Here is a 22,281-nt window from a genome sequence, read left to right on the forward strand (position 1 = left end):
TATGCAAGAAAATATTTAGTTGAAAATTTATAATTTTTGAGGTGCGAAAATTAAATTTAAAAAAATCATTTATTCATAATTATGCTACTTTTTATAGCTAGGTGAAAGATACGTATAGGAAGATTCCCCTTTAAAATAAAAATCTCACAAAATTTGGAAATATTTCTTTATTATCTACAAAGTGTAGTTGCCACGTGGCAATTCATATTAATTCATCTATATAACAGCTAAAAGTATGCAAATAAAATTCTTTCGTAGCTTAAATTTCACAGCTGAATATTTGTTTTTATTAAGGAGCATTGCACATTTTTGATTGATAAATGTTTGAGTATTTTTTTTTTACAGGAAAATACAATTGAAAGAAAACTGTTCCAAAAAGTATTCTATTCTTTGCCAGAATAGAATAAAAATGTTTCTTGGAATTTTAACTAACGCAAAAGTTTGAACAAAATCACTTCCAAAAAGTATGCTACATTGTTCGCTTCAACAAGATAACCGAATTAGAGTTAACAAATTTAACTTATGGTCATTTATGCCGGGTTGCAAAATGCTTACGGCAGCAAATTCTTAGTAAAATGCGAACTTTGAAATTGTTGCTGTATATTTTTGTATACTATAAGTATACTACAAATAAAAATATTTTGTATTTATGAAGTAATGAAGTTCGTATGCATCTAACAAGCTTCAGCAGAATTTGCTACCATTTTGAAATCTAAATTATGCAGCCGAAAAGTTAGCTACACAGTACAGTAATGAGTATTCTTATTTCGGGAATAAGCCAAATCAAGCGAAAAATTGGTTACCTCAAAAAGTATGCTAATCAAACTTTTTGCAATTAATTTCATTTGCGTTCGAAGCAAAGTAATCAATGTGTTTCTTGCCACATTTTGACGAACTTCGCTTTTTGATTAAAGAAAATAAACAGCAAAAATAAAAATAAATGTAAATTTTTTCATACTTATTATAGCTTTGCGAGAAATTTGTACACAGTTTTTTCGCCTTAATTTTCATCAAATCGCATATCTTTAATTAACCCAAACGTGGTGCACACAAAACGAAACCAATTTCACACAGGAAACGTGTCGCAAGCAGCGCGTCGCGTCGCATAGCCCCGCTGTGGCACCAAACAGAGTAAAAAGGGAAATGAATAGAAATTTTTTGTATGCTCATTTTCGCAATTTTCCAAAGGTGCACAAATTGAGATGACGACTGAAGCCTGAAAAGCAATGGAAAGTAAAAAAAAGAGACGCTGTTAACAAGAAAACCAAAAATAAATTGAATGTCTCACTATGAGTGGTAAAAGAGGAAGTGTGAGGGCGTGCGAAGCGATGTGTGCGAGTTTATTTTCAGCATTCAAGAGTTCAAAGGTAACTAGGTGTAAGGTTGAGGTACTTAAATTTGGGGTACAAACAGTTTTCAAACAAATCTTTATATGGTCCTCTAGCGATAGTATTTTGAGTACCTTGCGATATTAATTATCTGTAGTATAGTGAGTACATAGAGATAGTTCTCATCCCTGGTATTGTATGCACTTTCGTATAGTATTTATCTCTTGTATTGTAAGTACTATTGTGAGAGTTCTCAGGCTTAGTATTTTGAGCACTGAGTGATAGTCCTTAACCTCAAATAATGTGATTTACTTTCTATGCGCCCATCATGAGTATTCTGATGTCCAGTCAGTCCCAAATGCATAGTTATATTTAAATATCTCACTTTAAACAATAATTTGACGAGCTGTTGAAGAGGAAAACGACTTGGGGGGTTAAAAAAACGAAGGTAGACTTAAAAAAATACGTATCCCACCCACGGTTGTGTGTTAGTGGATCAACGCAAAATTATTGCATGCATAAATATTCATCAGCATTTTAATGTGATCTACGCCCAAAAGTATGCTATGATTTATTTATTTAGGCGGTAAATTATGGGTGCATCCACAAAATAAATGCTTTTGTAGTACGAAGAGTGTGAGAAGTAGGCACTTAATAGACGCGGGGTAATGGTGCAGCAAATAATGTAATAAATTTTAATGTTGAACAGAAAGGTCGGTAAAATTGGACTGTCAGCAGTGTTTATTTTATAATATTTTTTTCATGCGATTCTCATTTCCAAGGAAACAATATTCGCCCTCTAATTGAAAAAAAATATATATTTTCCAAAATTATCGCTCAGTCAAAATTCTGCAGCTAACCAAATATCTTCTATTCCAAAATCATTCCAACAAATGCGCACATATCACTAATTTCGCCAGAAAATTTTAATGTTGGACAGAAAGGTCGGTAAAATTGGACTGTCAGCAGTACCTCAAGTGATCAATTAGACAGCAGGGCATACTTGAGGTGGTGGAGATGAAGGTGGTAAAAGCTAATTTATTTAATGCTATATTAGGATTACATTTTTAAATATAGGTTCAATTTGGAAAAAATTTAAAATATAATTTTTGAAAAGAAATGTTTGAAAAAAAATTTGGAAAAACTTAAAAAAAAAATTGAGAAATAAATAAAAAAAATAGAAAACTGGGAATTAAGCTTTTAAAGGAAAAAAATCAAAAAATATAAAAAAAAAATAATAAACAAAAAACTGGGTTATTAAATTTTGAAAGGAAAAATTAAAAAAAAAATGTTTTGAAAAAAAAATAAAAAAAAATTATTTGAAAAAATATAATAAAAAAATTAAAAAAAATGTCTGTTTATTTTATAATATTTTTTTCATGCGATTCTCATTTCCAAGGAAACAATATTCGCCCTCTAATTGAAAAAAAAATATATTTTCCAAAATTATCGCTCAGTCAAAATTCTGCAGCTAACCAAATATCTTCTATTCCAAAATCATTCCAACAAATGCGCACATATCACTAATTTCGCCAGAAAATTACTTCATTTTGATTTACCAAATTGATTTCATCTCTCATGCAGCCAATATAACGGTCAAATACAGTATCGTACAACAGCTCTAAGCTTAAAAGAACTCTTCAGTGTTGGCTAACAACAAAATTAGCTACTACTGCACACGCCTAGACTCTACAAAGAAATTCCTTTGCATATTTTCTACCTGCAGTGCGTCCAAGCAAATATGCGCCTGTGGGTATGCAACGAATTTCTCAAATAACAGATTTAAAGCTACAAATCAGTTAATATTTCTATCTATTTGCTAATGTTACCTCTCTACGTAGCTTAAGTGATAAGCTACGTTGCTTACCGTTACATACACAACAACAACAACTCATATACAGAGCAAACACACTACTGTGCATGCGATTATTTGATGGCAATCCTAATGAGTTTTTGCAATTTCAAATTGAAAATTTATGAAAATCCAAGCAAATGTGTTGATTGCAATAAAACAATTTCAAAATTTCGAAACTTACATGAAAGTGAGTCAACAAAAAAAGTGTAGGGAAAAAGAAATTTGAAAATCAATTTAGACGGCTGAGGTTTAGTATTACTTTATTTATTTTCACTTTGTGTGGCATGCAACATGCAGTGCTAAACTTTGTGAAATTCGAAATCAAAATTGAAATTCTAAACTCAAATGATGCAAATTGAAAATGAGAAATGCATGCAAAAACAAAAATAAGAATATTTTTTGTAAAGAAAGAAACTTCAAACTTTACTAGAAATGCCAATGAATTAATAAAGGCAATATATTGAGAAGCAAATAGAGGAAATTTGTTTACAAAAATAAAAAAATGAAGAATTTGAGAATGTGATAAGAGCGTGAGAGAGCGCTTGAGTGAGTGAGTGTGAGAGAATTTAAATGAAAATGAAGGATTTAGTTGATTCGGAAACAAGTACTGACCACAAATAATTTTTGAAAGGTGTATGAAAGAAATTCTGCCAGTGCGAATGAAACAAGAAACCCACAGAAACCTGGAGCCATTCATTAAGTAAACAATGCAACATATAATTCCAACAAAAAACATGAACTATGGACTCATACACTACTCTACAACAACATCGTCCAGTATTAAGCCCAAAAGTCAAAATTAACCAAAAATTTAATCTAGCATCAACAACAAAAACCGCCGAGCGCACAAAAGTAATCAAGCAATCACAAAGAAATTTATGAAATCAAACAAATGAAGCGTCTGCGTAAGTAAAAATATGCTTACTAGCCCACAATCGGCCTACAATCAGTCGCGTAATGTCAGTAATCCCAAATACGGACCAGTCAAAGGGAAGGCCGCACAGCCAAAAAATACTTCTCACACACCCAACAACCGAACGCGCAGAGCAAAGCGTAAAAGTCGCCGAAAAATATGCTTTTAATCTGAGATGAAAGCGTACAGGCACGCAGGCACATTTATAATCCATGCGAGTGTATGAGTGTTGTCTAGTATAAGATCCAGTAGGAATTTGGAAGAGTTCAACTACTTTTTTACTTCAAATATACATATAGTAAAATGAATATAAAATATTTTTGAAAAGAGTATCTGAACTAACCATTATTAATTCCATTACTCAATAACCACTCAAATAACAGTTTATTCCCTATAGCGCGAATAAGTACAAATCACAACCGATTTTGTTATAACGTGGTTTTGTCGAATATTTTTAGCTTACATTTAATATATAAACAATTGAGGAGGTTTCTTTGAAAACTACACATACCTCGCATATAACGGCTTTATATTTTATAAGCTGGAGAGCACAAATACTAAGCAGGAGCTGTCAAATTAGTTTCTAACAAAGCTATAAAACTTAGCAATAACTTATTTGAATGTAAATGTTGTAAAAATTACAACTAAAGCTATTCAACTTAGCAGTAACTTATTTACATGTAATTCTTGTAAAAATTCCAACTACATGTAAAATTTTATTCAAATGACGGCTAAAAAGTGCAATTATTAAGCTATCAAGCTAATTTTAATTTCTTTCGACTATTTTTGGGCACACTTTCATATGCTCGAAAATAATATAAATAGCTTGATAATTACACATACCTGCCATATAAAGTTAAATTGCTCGATGGACTACTAAACCTAAAATTAGAGTTATAAGCCTGAAATTTAAAACCGTCGCCTACTTTTATGTATAAATTATGCTGAGCAAAAATGTGCAAGATCGCATGAAAATTAAGCCTACTCTTCATATAAAATTTATTTTTTAAACAAGATATTCATAGGAAAATTTCATATTTTTAGTATTACAACATTTTTAAACCACATGCCATGCAATATCTGCTTCCAATTTCACACTACAACTTTTATACGAACAATTTCTTATTGGGTACACACCACATAGGCGCACAGCGTCCATAAGTATGCACTGAATTTTTGACAGCGCGTAAAAACATCAAAAAGTAAAGTGAAAGCAAACAGCCGACAGCTATCAAGCGCGATGGGGCGCGGATGCAGTAGTCGCAGAAGGGCCGCCAAATGAAAGTCAAAGGCAGCAGGAAGCAAGTCAGCCAGCCGCAAACAGTTAGGGTCTCAAAAATGCGCGTTAAGACAGTATAAATGAAGGCAAGCAATGCTGCTGTAGTTGTTGTTGCTTTGGTGTTTGCTGCTGCTGTGTGAAAATTTGCGAATTTGCGTTGCGTGGCACATGAAAAGATTTCACTTAAGCGCATTTTCTGCTAATGTAAACACGAAGCACGTCAGCGCTGCAAGGGTAAGCGTAAGGGAATGTTGGCAAAGTCAGTCACCATTCGCAATCAGCATAGCTGAATCGCATTCACATTTTCGCTTCATTATCGCCGCCGCCAACGACAACGTCATTGCCATATTTACGCTGACTCAGCGAACAGGCAGCTGAAATGTCTCTCCTTGGCCCTTACAGCTAACAGAGCGCACTCATCCTTAGTAGACGCGCATTATCCTGCGCTACTCGAATTGTGGCGGCTTTGGCCATGGCCGTTGGTCATCGGTCGGCTTAGTACGCTGCTCTGCACAACTTAAGGTCAAGTCTACTTTATTCATGCTTTTGATTGCTGTGGCATTAACTCCAGCAGCCGAGCATTTCAACACCTCTCCCTCTCTTATCCAACATTTTTGTGGACTTCATTACTCCAACATGTCTTCCAACTGCTATTATTTTTAATATTATTTTCCGTTTAAGCACACTTTTATGCTGCGCCCTCGATACAGTTATGTTCGTGTGTGACCTCCTGCCTTCGGCGCTCATAAAATTGTGCCGTTGACATGAGAAGTCACTTAACTTCGCTGCTGCTGCTCCGGCATGTGATTATTATGCGCTGCTCTAATTATTCGAGGTGACGCGCCGGAAGTGTGGTGCTGCTAAAGTGCAGTTGTGTGATGGATTGTGATGAAATACGCTCGTTAATATTTTAGTGTTGATTTAGGCACTTAAATGCGGCTCGGAATATATTATACACGTAGGTGGCAGTTAATGAGATACATTTTAATTGATTAGCGGAAAGTGAGAGGTGTTCAAGAGGATATAGGTATATGCCAGAAAAATTAAATAAAAGTTAAATGGAGGAATAATTATATTATAAAGTATAAAAATTAAGCTATACATTTTTCGGAATAATCCATTTTTTTATTAAATTTTCTGGATTTTTTGGATTCAATTGAAATTCACAGATTTAAAACCCTTTAAAATGTTATAACTGTTTTTATAAATGAAATCATTATTATTATTAAAAATAATTTTTTTTTCTTATTTTTTATTTTTGAAAATTAACACGATGTTTTTTTAAATTTTGAAATTACAAAAAATTAATAAATTTTTGAATAAAATTTAAAAAAATAATTTTGAAAAAAATCAATTTTATATTTTTTTTTTTGTATATATTTGACGAAAGTTTTGATAAAAAATATAATTTTAATTAAAAAAAAAAAAATATATTATTTTAAATAAAGTATTTTGAAAAATTGATTAAAAAAGTCAAAAATATTTTCTTCAAGTTCGATATTCTTCTTCTTAACTGGCGTAGAAACCGCTTACGCGGTTATAGCCGAGTCCACAACAGTGCGCCACGCATCTCTCCTTTTGGCGGTTTGGCGCCAATTGGTAATACCAAGTGAAGACAGGTCCTTCTCCACCTGGTCCTTCCACCGGAGTGGAGGTCTCCCTCTTCCTCGGCTTCCACCAGCGGGTACTGCATCGAAAACTTTCAGAGCTGGGGCACTTTCATCCATTCGAACAACATGACCCAGCCAGCGTAGCCGCTGTCTTTTTATTCGCTGGACTATGTCTATGTCGTCGAACAACACATACAGCTCATCATTCCATCTTCTGCGGTATTCGCCGTTGCCAATGTTTAAGGGACCGTAAATCTTCCGCAAAACCTTTCTCTCGAAAACTCCTAGTGCCGTCTCATCGGATGTTGACACCGTCCACGCTTCTGCACCATAAAGTAGGACGGGAATGATGAGGGACTTGTAGAGTTTAGTTTTTGTTCGTCGAGAGAGGACTTTACTTTTCAATTGCCTACTCAGTCCATAGTAGCACCTGTTGGCAAGAGTGATTCTGCGTTGGATTTCAAGGCTGACATTATTATCGGTGTTAATGTTGGTTCCTAGGTATACGAAATTATCTACAACTTCAAAGTTATGACTGTCAACAGTGACGTGGGAGCCAAGACGCGAATGCGCTGACTGTTTGTTTGATGACAGGAGATATTTCGTCTTGTCCTCGTTCACCACCAGACCCATTCGCTTCGCTTCCTTATCCAGGCGGGAAAAAGCAGAACTAACGGTGCGGGTGTTGTTTCCGATGATATCAATATCATCGGCGTACGCCAGGAGCTGTACACTCTTGTAGAAGATTGTACCCTCTCTATTTAGTTCTGCAGCTCGTATTATTTTTTCCAGCAATAGATTGAAGAAGTCGCACGATAGTGAGTCACCTTGTCTGAAACCTCGTTTGGTATCGAACGGCTCGGAGAGGTCCTTCCCGATCCTGACGGAGCTTTTGGTGTTGCTCAACGTCAACTTACACAGCCGTATTAGTTTTGCGGGGATACCAAATTCAGACATCGCGGCATAAAGGCAGCTCCTTTTCGTGCTGTCGAAAGCAGCTTTAAAGTCGACAAATAGATGGTGTGTGTCGATCCTTTTTTCACGGGTCTTCTCCAAGATTTGGCGCATGGTGAATATCTGGTCAGTTGTTGATTTTCCAGGTCTAAAGCCACACTGATAAGGTCCAATCAGTTTGTTGACGGTGGGCTTTAGTCTTTCACACAGTACGCTCGATAGAACCTTATAAGCGATGTTAAGGAGGCTTATCCCACGATAGTTGGCGCAGATTGTGGGGTCTCCCTTTTTGTGGATTGGGCAGAGTACACTGAGATTCCAATCGTCGGGCATGCTTTCTTCCGACCATATTTCGCTAAGAAGCTGATGCATGCACCTTATCAGCTCTTCGCCGCCGTATTTGAATAGCTCGGCCGGCAATCCATCGGCCCCCGCCGCCTTGTTGTTCTTCAAGCGGGTAATTGCTATTCTAATTTCTTCACGGTCGGGCAATGGAACATCTGTTCCATCGTCGTCGATTGGGGAATCGGGTTCGCCATCTCCTGGTGTTGTACTTTCACTGCCATTCAGCAGGCTGGAGAAGTGTTCCCTCCACAAACACAGTATACTCTGGTCATCAACCACTAGATCACCGCTGGGGGTCCTACAGGAGTGTGCTCCGGTCTTGAAACCTTCAGTTAGTCGCCGGATCTTTTCGTAAAATTTTCGAGCATTACCCCTGTCGGCCAGCTTGTCAAGCTCGTCATACTCACGCATTTCTGCCTCTTTCTTTCTTTTTCTGCAAATGCGTCTCGCTTCCCTCTTCAGCTCTCGGTATCTTTCCCATCCCGCTCGTGTTGCGGTCGATCGCAACATTGCGAGGTAGGCAGTCTGTTTTCTCTCCACTGCGAGACGACAATCCTCATCATACCAGCTGTTTTTTTGGCTTTTCCGAAAGCCAATGGTTTCGGTTGCAGCTGTACGTAAGGAGTTTGATATGCCGTTCCACAGCTCCCTTATACCGAGATGCTGTTGAGTGCTCTCAGAGAGCAGGAGTGCAAGTCGAGTAGAAAATCGTTCGGCTGTCGGTTGTGATTGCAGCTTCTCGATGTCGAACCTTCCTTGTGTTTGTTGACGTGTGCGCTTTTCTACACAGAGGCGGGTGCGTATCTTAGCTGCTACAAGATAGTGGTCCGAGTCGATGTTGGGACCACGAAGCGTACGCACATCAAAAACACTGGAGACATGTCGTCCATCTATCACAACATGATCGATCTGGTTGCGAGTGATTCGATCCGGGGACAGCCAAGTAGCTTGATGGATTTTCTTATGCTGGAATCTAGTGCTACAGATGACCATATTTCGGGCCCCGGCGAAGTCGATCAGCCTCAGACCGTTTGGTGATGTTTCGTCATGGAGGCTGAATTTTCCGACTGTTGTGCCAAAGACACCTTCTTTACCCACCCTAGCGTTGAAATCGCCAAGCACGATTTTGACATCGTGGCGGGGGCAGCGCTCATAGGTACGTTCTAGGCGCTCATAGAAGGTATCTTTGGTCACATCGTCCTTCTCTTCCGTCGGGGCGTGGGCGCAAATCAGCGATATGTTGAAGAACCTCGCTTTGATGCGGATTGTGGCTAGACGTTCATTCACCGGAGTGAATGCCAGGACTCGACGACGGAGTCTCTCTCCCACCACGAATCCCACACCGAATTTGCGCTCCTTTATATGGCCGCTGTTAGGGACATTGAAAAGTTATAGTCAGATCTGGACAATTGTCCACAAGTGATGTCACAGCTAAATTGTGTAAAGTTTTATTCCGCCATCTTCATTGGTTCTTTATGTATACATTATAAAGTGAAAGAATCAGAAGCAATTTAAAATTGAGTTATTTGGGAAGCACGCCTGCTTGTGAACCAATTTCATCCATTTTCCACACGTGTCATCAGGGTGTCAAGAAAATTATATATATCGAATTTCATTGAAATCTGTCAAGTAGTTCCTGAGATATGGTTTTTGACCCATAAGTGAGCGATGCCACGCCCATTATCCATTTTGTAAAAAATCGAAGTACAGCTTCTTTCTGCTATTTCTTCTGTAAAATTTAGTGTTTCTGACGTTTTTCGTTAGTGCGTTAGCGCACTTTTAGTAATTCTCAACCTAAGCTTTGTAAGGTAGGTGAGCGTGGTTATCATCAGATTTCCTCAATTTTTATACTGATTAAAGGAAGTACATAAATGGAACGAATGTAGGGAGTTTGGTTGATATAGCTTTACTAGTTTATGAGATATGTACAAAACACTTAGTAAGGGCCGGGGCCAACACCACTTCTCCCAAAAAATTACTTCCAAATAGCAGGGCATATTTAGTAGTACTAGTACGATCCTTTGTACTATTTTACTTTTACCTTTTATTATTTTTTAGACTATATTTATGCCTTAGTTATGCCACTTTATGTATTATCAGTTTTGTGGGCGTAACATTTCGCCCATCTATGAAAGATTTTATATAAAAAAAAATGTTTTTAAATTTTTGTTTTAAAATTTTTGACAGCGAAAAATTTCAAATAATTGCAAATCAATCGCATAAAGTCAAACTACTTATTTCCTACTCATTAAAGCTAAAAACAGTTGAAAAGTCAAAGAACCGCCTACAAGCTCAAATATACATATGTATTTGTATGAAAACACGCACGCAAAACGCCCATAAAAGCCGGCGTTTAAATTCAAATAAAATAAATTCTAATTTAACTGCAATTTACGCGCAATGAAAAAGTAATTTACTAGCTTTGGCTTAAACGGATCGCATTAAAAGTGAAATAAAAACAAAAAAAGAACACTTGAATTTATGCGGTGTCTTTTTTTTTTGTTATTTTTATAGCATATGTTAGCCGCAGCAACGAACGACATATGCATAAGCATAGGCGATAAAACACACACAAGTGCATAGATTCACAAATATTTACCCGCGTTGCGTATACGCACTGTACCTACCATTGTCCGGTGCCCATTATGTAGCCGATACCGAGAAAAGGTCACTTCATACTTTGGCTTTGTTTTTCCGCCCTCAATTGTTGTTATTGTTTGGCGGTTTATTATTGTTGTACTTTGTTATTTGTTGTTTTATTTCTGTTTTTGCTTTGAAAAATCGCAATCATTTGCATGCCTCCGCCAGCAACTGCCACTTCCGCTTCGCCGCTTGTTTATATGCTGTTAAACTACACCGCAATTTCCGTTAGCTTTTGCAACATTTTTCATTTTCTGCTTAGCGACCAGCGGGCACGGCGTAGCGCGGCGCGGCTGGCGTTATTTTATTGGCGCGGTTGGCGATTTCCGGCTGATAATATTTAAATGAATATGAGCCCACGATGGACGGCGCCGCGCAATCACTCTCTCGCCTGTGTGGGTGTAAGTGGTCAGCCAATACAGTTAAGGGGGGATGGAAAGTAGATACAGGAAAGCAAATAAATTTTGAAATAAATACCATAGAAAATTAAATTTAATTGCGTGAGGTGACTGGTTTGTGGGATGGGAATGAACAAGCGAAGGTTGCGTCGTGGTAAATCGGTGACCTAAAAGTATGGAAACTTAAGAAGATAGCCAAAATTAAATATGTTGAAAATATTTAAGTAAAATAAAACACATTATATTTGTCCATTTTCATTTCAATGGAGCATAAAATGCTAAAGAAGTTATAAAAAATGTGTCCCAAATTGTTGTCCCAAAATTTTTCCCAATTTATTTAGACTTTTTTATACTGTGTGGCATAGAATGCTACATAGAGGTTATAACTGAAAAAAAAAAATATAAGAGGGTGTCCCAAAATTTTTATTTTAAAGGAACACACTAGGTAGTTCACTTTCATTTAACAAAAGAATGAGATGACAAAAAATTTATAAAAAAAAGTGTCCCAAAATTCATTTCTTTATTTTTTGGAGACCTTTCATTTCATTTTTTATATCAAAACTTTCACATAGTGGTTATAATAGAAAAAAATTATAAAAAATGTGTCCCAATAGTCTGTATTTAGAGACCTTTCATACCACTTTTTATATAAAAATCTCCGACTTATTGGTTATAATAGAATACAAGTATAAAAAATTTGTCTCAAACTTCTGTCTCAACATTTTTTTTAATTTTTGAAGACCTCTCATTCTACTTTTTACACCAAAACATTCATATTAGTTATAATAGAAAGAGCTTGTTCAAATTATGTACCAAAATTGTTCAAAAAACTTTCGTGGTGAATTATACTTTCTTTTACTAAATGAACTTTCAATACAATTAACAAGCGAACGAAATTTACGGAACAATTGTCCCAAAAATGTCTCCCAAAAAATTTTTTTCAAATCTTTAGTATTTTTTTGGAATATTTTGAAACTTTTGTTAAATTTATGACTCACATTAAATCAAGAGTTTTACGGAACAATTGTCCCAAAAAAGTGTCCCAATTTTTTTTCAAACTTTTGATATTTTTTTGGAACATTTTGAAACTTTTTTTAAATTTTCGAAAAATACAAGAATCAGGTAATTCGAGAGCTGCCTGATTCAACTATGACTCGTCTTAAAGCAAGCATTTTCATAGATTATTCTCTCTCGTGAAGCAACACACCCGCTATATAACCCACCAACGTGATTTATGTGCTCATAATAGTGTGTAAATGGCAACATGTGGCAAATTAAGTATTGAGTGCGTTGGCTGCAACAGCACTGTTGTTGTTTGGTTTTAGTTTGACCTGCACTGCACTTAAATTGTGCCACAAATGTTAACTCACAAAGTGATTTGTGTTGCATGCAACCGTGTTGCGAAATATTATTGTAAACAAATGTAGCTGCTGTGGCATGTGGCAAGCAATGAAGCGCATTGAAGTGTTTGAATACAAAAATGCAGTTGGTTGGGAGAGGGAGCGCTGTGGCAAGCACATAAATTTACAGAAAATGTAATAGAAGATAGAAGTAGCACTTCAGCTTTGCGGGTGGCGCGCCAAAGAGAGAATCTTCCAAAAATTTATTGCTGCAACATTTTGAATTTGCATATAAATTTCGCAGCTTTAATACTAATTATTTTTGTGCAAAAGTATGTTGCAGCTAAAGGAAATTATTTTTAGCTTATAGTCAGGTGGGTCTTGTGGTCTCGAGTGTCGTTATTTCGCGCTGAAATATACTTAGTGCAATTCGCACTTTCTAACGGTAATGAAGACCTCCGTGCATCACTAACCACTCACGTACGCTGATTTCTATCGTTCATTTGCTACTTTCAATACTTGCAACATATACTTTCATTATTCTACAACTTCTTCATTATTTTCTATCTCACATTGTCACCTAACCCACACTCCACTTTGCTGTCGCTGCTTGACTCGACTCTTATTTTGCATAATAATTTCCTTACGGATTTCCGTTCACTGCCAATGCTAATGTAGCTGTCCAGGTATCAATTTCATTTCGTTTTGTGTGTGTGCCATGTTGCCACATTTCGCTTGCAGCTAATGCTATTATATACTTTATAATGAAAGGGGAAGTTATTTGCTGCTAGTCTCACCATTAGTTTCGTGTTACATTTTAAATTTTATTAAAAATTGTGCAAAATTCTTAATACATAGTACCGTTATGCAGCCGACACTGTTGCCAATTTTCACATCACTAAGTGAGCTTTAATTGTACGTTAATAAATATTGTTTAAAGATAAAATTTGCAGTCGTTCTTTACCGCAACTATAGCCATAAAAACATCTAAGCCAATTAACAAATATTTTAAATTTACACTGTTGCCAATTTTCACGATAACTCTAATACCATTTAGGGATAACTAAAATATAAATTTCAATAACGATCAATTTAAAAAAAGTTTTTAATATTTTGAATTGCTTGTTGTCGCATTTTATTTATATTTATACAGTTCACTCATTAATTAGCGCTTTTAATTTTGTAATCAATTACATTTTCAAATGCCGTGTTGCCAAATTTCTGCTGAATATTAAAACCATCCATCTATGAAGTAAACAATAAATACATAATTACTAAGCTCTAGACTGCATATTGCTTCTTATATGCTTTCTTGCTTTCTCCACACATTTCTACAACCGAGTTTAATATTACACCCATAAATGCAGCAAGCAGTTGTAAACTCATATAAACTTATTAAAATGATATTCGATATTATGGCGCCACTATCGACTGTAAATTCCCAGTAGCAGTATACATTTGTTACCTGTAGCTTTACATGGCTTAGATACGTTAGTATGTATTGAAAATATTCGCATATTACATTTGAGATTGTGCGCTACTCATCCTCTCTGCTGTTAATTTCCTTTGGCATTCCAGGAATGCTCCCACACATTACACCAACAGATAGCAGTGTATTGCTTAATTTCGCAAATATCTGCAGCACTACATTTTACGCATTTGCCTTGATATTGTATATTGAGCGCACTAGTTGTTGTTGCGGGGGAAAAGGCAAAATAAAGGAAAAACTAATTTCATTGCGCCTTGAGGTATGCAATGCTGTAGCAATATTAGTGATTTAAGTAGATTACAAATGTAGAAAAGTAATATTGAGTTTCGAATGCTGTATGTTGGCTTATTTGTATATTAATATTTGCTTAGGATCGGTTGTGCGCCTAAAAGTATGCAAACTTTGACGTAGTATATTAAATTGTGGAGCTGTTTACATGTGCAGAAACTCTACTAACCGAAAAAGTTCGTACGGCATCAAGCACATGTGTAGCAGTTCAAAGGTTACAACATGCGCCCAAAAGTATGTAAACATTTTAGAAAAGGATTTAATTGAACACATTTTTCACTGCACATATTTAAGTAGTCATAAAAGTTTGAATACGGGCCAATAATATAAAGTAGTTTCTTTGAAGGATGAGCGTTTTGTCAGCAATATCTCGACAAATTATTAAAAAAATGGGATCAAATACAAATATAATAAGAACTTTTGGAAACAGAAATTAAGGAGTAGAAAGGAGTTTGGGAAAGGGGGCTTTACCTAATTGCATACAGCATAAAAATGTAAAATTAGCCGGTTTCAATCCTAAAAGTATGCAACGTTTTGTGTAAATGTGAAATCAATTCATATATGTTGGAAACTGTTATAATTAACTGAAAATATTACCGATTTGACGAATAAAGGTCAGAAATGAATTGCACCTAAAAGTATGCATCATTTTCGTTATTAAGTAATTATCTTAGCGATATAGTGAATAGTTTAGAAAATTTCGAGTATAACGATTGTTCTAAAGACTATTTTTGATAAATTAAAATTAAAGCGCCTAAAAGTATGCATGTATTTTCGCATATTATCGAATAAATAAATGGAAGAAGAAATCTTCTAATATTGACATATTTTAGCAATTTTAATTAAAAAATAATTATGTATATGCCTAAAAGTATGCAATGGTTTTTGAAATATAATTAATTTAATATATGTTTTATGCAAAACTATATGATTTCTTCAGAATTGTGCCCAATTTGGCTATTTTTATTTAAAAATAATTATTATATGCCTAAAAGTATGCAACGTTTTTTTGAAAATATCTCCAAAGACAACCACTTATATATTTTTTGAGCACCCTAAAGCGCAAATAATTGCACTTAGCGTGCAGTATATCGAATTTCTTAACTCCGACGCGCTCTAGTGCTACACTAATGCATATTCGACTAATAAATTACAATTACAAATTTCTTGTACAAGTAATAGGAGACCATCAGCGCTAGCTTTCAATTTGCTTGTCGTAATTTTGACTCGTCGTATGCCCACGTGCATGAAATATGAGTTAGTGGCAACTGCCTATAATTATGCTCTATATATTTTGTGGTGCACACAAATGAACATAAACGTCAAACATCAACAGGTAATTAGTTTATCAAACGAAATTATGCATAAATTATGCGTATTGTGAAACCGGAATGCGTATTAACACGCGCCGAATGTAATGTGATGACATGCACGTAGCGAGTTAAGGGTATTCACTGAGGTAGTTGAAGTGTTAATGTTCACCAGAACGCAATTTGAAGTACAATCGAGGGTTTATTGTCAAATCGAAAATTATTTCTCGAAGCAAAAGCATTATAGGTCACTTTCATCAAGCTTTAAGCTGTGCCACAAAGCTTTCACTTTCATTCACCGACAAAATGAATACCCTTTTTGAAGTTTTCCCCATCCTCCACATCAATTCTTCAGCTGCTACGCTCACTTCGTCAAGTTTTAATTAATTTTGCGGCTTTATTGTGTTTCAAGTTCTGCATAACGGTCTCAAGCAAAGACAATGTTTTTGTTTTTAATATGATAACTTAATTGGCAGCTGTCGGCAAACATCATAGCAGCAACCACCAAACAATAGCCAACTAAAAGACAGCTCAATTTACACGCGACGGCACTTAAGTGTCAGCAGAGAAGTGGCAAAAGCTCAACTCACCCCGTGTGACTTTGTCACAGTCATTAACTTGAAGTCGTTGCAAGCAATTGCTCTGTGGTCTGCATGTTAATTTGGTTGCAACAGTGCTGGGTCTCCAAGCGCTATTCAGCTACTAACTCCATGCAGCTTGAGCCCTACAGCATGCTATAGCGTGGTTTGTTGCCTACATTTAGGCGCGTTGCAAGCAATGGAGCGCTATGCCAGCAACGCGCTTGTTATACTTTGCGTAACGACCTGCAACCGGCGCTACAATAGCAGCAACAACAATGTGCAGTAAAGGGCACCAACTTGAGACCACATTTTCAACGTCATTATGAAGTTTTCATTGAGCAAATTGGCGGCAAGAAACTTGCTGTTGTTTGGAACAAGGTGTGAATGGCGCCGAGGGTACTTGTGATTAAAGTGCATTGTATGTCAACTGGTTGGTTGCTTTGAAGGGCGGTCGGTTGAATGAAGCGGAGTCAAGCGCCTAGTTCAGAGCTATTACTGTTTTGTTGGCACACCACTACGCTTATCTGTGCCGAAGTTTAGCATTTGAGACACTTTTCGGGCGGTTTCTTACCAGGTGGTTCCTTCCGATGCTCAGAAGTCCGTAAAAGCTTTCTTTCGAACCTCTTCTAATGTTTATATCAAACCAGCTTCAAGACCTAAGAAGTATTTCCTGCTTTAGTTGCCACCTTCACTGGATCTCATCTTCTTAGGTAACATTTACAAGAATTCTAGAAGAATTCCTTGATTTACATCTACACAGGACCGTCGTGCTAATAATCAATGTCTTAAGATCAGATTTAGACGAATTCTAGAAGAATTTTTTGATTCAGTCTGTATCTTAACTGAGCCTTCTGCTCTAATCTGCGAATGATCAACTTTTTAGGGTCACATTAATTCAGGTGACTTGATTTACTTCTACACAGGACCGTCGTGCTAATAATCAATTTCTTAAGGTCAGATTTAGACGAATTCTAGAAGAACTTTTTGGTTTAGTCTGTATCTTAACTGAGCCTTCTGCTCTAATCTTCGAATGATCAACTTTTTAGGGTCACATTAATTCTTGTGACTCCATAATTTTCCCTTCCACGTCTCACTGACAGCACGTTCCTTTCTTTTCGCCCTCCACATTCTCATCTCATTTCTCATCCATTCCTTTCTTATTGCTTTTCTGACTTATTTTCGTTGGATTACTTTAAACGCTTGCCTCACTTAGCCGCTTAACTCGATCTCGCTTCGCTTTCCACTAGCTCATTCAATACTTTTTTTTTAAGCCAAGCCGCACGTTGTCTGCTGCAAGCTTTTCTCAATTCCTTACCTTCCGCGTGTACCCACTCATCATGCTATTCAGCTCTTTAATGCCTTAACCGCAGAATCCACTCAATCGCATTCAACCACTATTTGTTTCGCTGTCCAACGCTGACATTGACACACTAAGCTCCGACAGAGCAACGGACGGACAGACGGACACACGGACAGCGAAGTAAACGGACTATGCTTGGCTGGACTGAGTGGATGGACAACTGCATTATCCAACTTGCAGCAACACGCTTACAATTCAGTCTAGCATACAAGGTCACGTACATGTAAATCTGTAGGTGGGTGTGTGTTTGCGCGCTCTCGGCGGAAATTTAAAGTAATGCTGCGGAAATTGAAATTGAATTATGCGGATTGTTGTTACGCGTAAGCGTGAGAAAATTCCCTCGACCACGAAGCAGTTTTAGTTTCAAATAAGAAAGAAAAAATGTAGACGCAGCTGTGTTTTATTTAAAGTGTAAAAAGCTTATCTATGCCCAAGCGCCTTAAAGTATACTACAAGTTATACTATATCGAGCCTCAGTAAATTAAAGATTGCATAAAACGCTAGTGGGACAAAGGTTTCAGTAAGGTTAACGAATAAAGAACATTTTTTTTAAATACAAAAAATAAATAAAAGTAACAGCGCCTAAAAGTATGTCTTTTTTTTCAAATATTTTTGGAAAAAAATTAACTGTTGATCAAAAAAATATATAACTTTAGCATTTTAGTTGATGCCCATAATATAACGCATTTGCAAAATTATAATCAACCGTTAAATCACCTCACAAATAATTGATTGCATACTTTTGTGCGTATAATTTATATATTTGTATAAACCCACACAGCATTCGATTTACTGACTTTTTTACAAGAATTGTAATTACAAATGCTGCAAATTTCGAGTTTATTTGCCCATTTTGGAATGCTAGTGCCTAAAGGTAGGCAATACAATTTAAATATTTTTTATGTTTTTGTTCAAAAATGTTTAATTATGAGCCAAAACATTATTAATACGTATTTTTACTGCTTATTCAAACATATAACCCATATATTGCACTAATAAAAGTAATATTTTACATAATTTTAGGCGCATTTTGAAATTATTTAACTATTACCTACACAATTTTGCCTCATTAGCTATATAAATCATTTATCTGTAAAGTGTAAGCGCCGCTAATACATGTGCCACTAAATTAACGGAAACTTTTACATGCAGCACCCAAATGTATGCAATAAAGTTCGAGTTAAATGATTTATGGCTAAATAAGTTGTAGAACTATTGTATTCACTGATTTCTATATAACAAAAATAAATAGTTTGAGTTTTCCAGTGAAATTCATAGCCTCTGCCGCTAAAAGTATGCAATATTTTTTGTAAATGCTTGAAATTTAAAATTTTACCTTGTTTAATGCATTTCATTATTTTCTAGTTTTTTTTGTTAGAATGGCATTTAGCAATAAAGTTTTAATGCGAAACTCTTTGCAGTCAGCAATAAAAAGTATGCAATGGTAAATTTTTCTAGGGCAAGCATATGATTTTTTCGGATTTTTTCCACTTTATACAAAAAATAGTGAATAACATTCATTATTTAAGCAAGAATTTCTTGTAAAGAAAAGTTTTGTACATAAAAAAAAAAAAAATTTTTAGAGACTTTTATAAAGAAAATTTTTGCAAATTGTAGTAAAGTTCATATTATTAATTTAAATACTAAATTAATACACATTTCATTGACATGCCTCTTAAAGCTATACTGGTTGTTATAATATGTATAATTTCAGAATTATGCAATTTCCCCTAAAAGTATGCATTGACAATTTTTTATATGCAATAGTATCTTCAAATTATATAACTTTTATTTCTGTAATTAAAACGAATTTCAATTTTATTGCAAATAAAGTCTGTTCACGCTTAACAGTATGCTTTAAATATATATAAAATTTCACTTTCACCTAAAAGTATGCATTGCAAATTGTTTACATACAATCGTTTATTCAAATTATATAAGTTTTAATATTATACAGCAAGCAAGTCATACCTTCATTGCAAATAAAGCCTATTAGCGCCTAAATGTATGCTTTAAAATTATCTAACTTTCACTTTCCTTAACTGAAATGAATCTCTTCAATTCAACCTACATTTTCCGATGTCAACCAAAGAAAATACCGCATTGTGCAACTTCACAAAACTTCCGTTACCATTCCGCGCCAACTTTCCACATTGTCAGCACGGAAATTATAACAAGCATGTCCATGGTAAAATATGCCACAGCAGTGTTGTTGCTTTATTCATAATGTTTGTTATTTCTGCTATTTATTTAGTTTGTTTTTTTTTTTTTGCGTATCTCTGCTGCTTTCGTTAATGGACAGCAAATTATCATTTTGCTCCAGTTGACGAGCGAAAGTAAATGTTGATATACACACAACACAACGAGCGCCTTGAATTATATTTCCTTTCACATAACCTCAACGCGTTGCCACAAGCACAGCAAATCACTTGAAACCTCAGCTACGGCCAAGGCAACTGGCACAAACGCCGCTGCCAAGTGAGAATAGCTGTGCTGTTTGGTTACGTCGTCGTCGCTTGGCTTGACTGTACGAGTCACGAGTATAATGAGTAGACGCCCTTTTGTATGCTTCTTTTCATGCTTAGATAAACAGGCGAGTACGCCCGTGTGTAGGCTAAAATAACATTCACACACACACTCAAGTGAAATGGTGAACAAAAACTCGTAGCAGCAGAAGGGTCTTTTCAAAAGGGCGCCAGCCGCATAAATACCCAGCGTTAGCCTACTTCACGGCGCAGCGCATTTAAGTTGCGCGCTCGCTACAGTTCCGCTGTTGGCATTTTCGATTTACGTTTACTTGACGTTGTGTGTGTTTTAGTGTGGTTGGATGGCGAGACGAGCATGGGGAATGCATGCGTACTTATAACATTTATACAAATTATATTAAATCAAATATGTTGAATTGTGGACGCAGCGCGCTTTGTTCTCATACAATTATCATTGTGTATTCGGCTGTGTGTGTTGGTGTGTACAGCCATTGTTTCTAATTTCTTAGCAGCAACCTGTTGTTTGCATTGAACGCTCTGTGAATTGGCTCTTGAAGGGTAGCTGCTTGTGTGGGCGGGGTTGCTAGACGAACGAGGCAGGTGCATACTTTAAACTTATTTAAAGCATGATTTAGGGCGTTTATGTTATTACCTAAAATCTCATGCATTTAACTATGGAAATGATTTAAAATTCGCAACAGTAATGAATATTAAGTATTCAAAAGAGTTAAGATTGTAATTTTAATTTTTTTTTGTTAATATTAATGTTAGTTTTTTTTAGTTTAGTTTTATTTTTTTTTTTAATTTTCAATTTATTTTAAATATTATTTAAATAATTATTCCAGAAATTATTTCTAAATCGTTAAATGATTTTTAAATATAAATCGTTATACAATTATTTTTTTTTTAATGTTTCTGTTAAAATGTATTAATTTTTTTTATTAATTTTCTTATTATCTTTATTTCTTATTTGATTTTGAAATTTTATCATTTTAATAAGAATAAAAACATTTTAATTAAAAAAAAAAACATTTTAAAATGCAAAAAAATTGTTTAAATAATTGTTAAAAATTTAAAAAGAATTATAAAAAAATCAGATACACTTTTTATTTTTTAGTTATGCTTTCATAACTTTAATATTAATTTTGAACAGAAAATTTAGTTTTATTACATTTTTAATATTTTATGTTCGAAAAAATTATTCTCTTATTTTCGAAAAATAGTATTTTTTGATTTTTTTTTAATTGTATTGTGTTCTGCGGCAATTCTTCTGCCGATAATAATAATACATTTTTTTTTTTTCAGAATTAAAAACAAATATTGTATAATAAATAAATATAATTAAAACCAAATTTAAATTAAAAAAAATCAAACTAAATTAAAATTAAAAATGTTAAAAGAATTAAAAAAATAACTAAATAAGAATTTTCAAATAAATTTTTTTATTTTTTCATTTATATAGTAATAAATATTAATATTAATTTTTAATTTTTGAAAATTCTTTATAGTTTTCAATTACCATTGAACTGAAAATTTAATTTAATTTAATATGTAAACAAGTTTTGGAGATTATTTTTTAATTAAATATTTAACAAAAAAAGCTATGAAAAAAATTGTTTGAAAAAAAATTACTTTTTTTCTTTTGCACAAAATATTATTATTTTTTTTTAATTTTGGAAAATATTTTTTTATGTTTTGCAATTAATTTGAAATTGAAAATTTTGTATTATTATTTAAGAAAAGGAACTTTTTTATTTAAAGTATTTAAACTAAAAAAAAATTAATTATGTATAAAAACTTTCAAAAAATATAAAACCAAAAATTATTGTTTTTTATAAAAAAAGTATAACATTTATTTTTTTTATATTTTTTTATTATTTTTTAATTTTTGGAAATTTTTTTTTCAATTTATTTTGAATTGAAGGAATTACTTTAGAACAATTGAAAATAATTAAAAAAAATTAAATAAGTATAAATAAAAATTTTAAATTTAAAAATTTTAATTGAAAAAATTTAAAATAAATATATAATTATAATTTTATTTTTAATATTTGAAAATATTATTTATGTTTTGCAATTTATATTAAATTTTCAATTTAATTTTG

At 34.4% G+C, this 22,281-nt stretch overlaps 1 protein-coding gene and 1 long non-coding RNA gene across 6 annotated transcripts in view; both read left to right on the plus strand.

Moving 5' to 3' along the window:
* LOC105208563 (uncharacterized) overlaps positions 1-22,281 on the plus strand; it is a 268,673-nt gene that overhangs the window by 116,821 nt on the left and 129,571 nt on the right. The window lies entirely within an intron of this gene.
* LOC128922357 (uncharacterized) lies at positions 763-3,056 on the plus strand. 2 transcript variants are annotated; one of them, XR_008471597.1, is made up of 3 exons: positions 763-1,131; positions 1,189-1,367; positions 2,249-2,508. It is a non-coding gene; the product is annotated as an uncharacterized LOC128922357 (long non-coding RNA). The 2 variants fall into 2 exon arrangements; XR_008471598.1 differs by lacking the exon at positions 2,249-2,508 and adding an exon at positions 2,913-3,056 and having other exon boundaries at positions 764-1,131.

The sequence above is a fragment of the Zeugodacus cucurbitae genome, chromosome 5, assembly GCF_028554725.1.
Source record: "Zeugodacus cucurbitae isolate PBARC_wt_2022May chromosome 5, idZeuCucr1.2, whole genome shotgun sequence".
NCBI lineage: Eukaryota > Metazoa > Arthropoda > Insecta > Diptera > Tephritidae > Zeugodacus > Zeugodacus cucurbitae.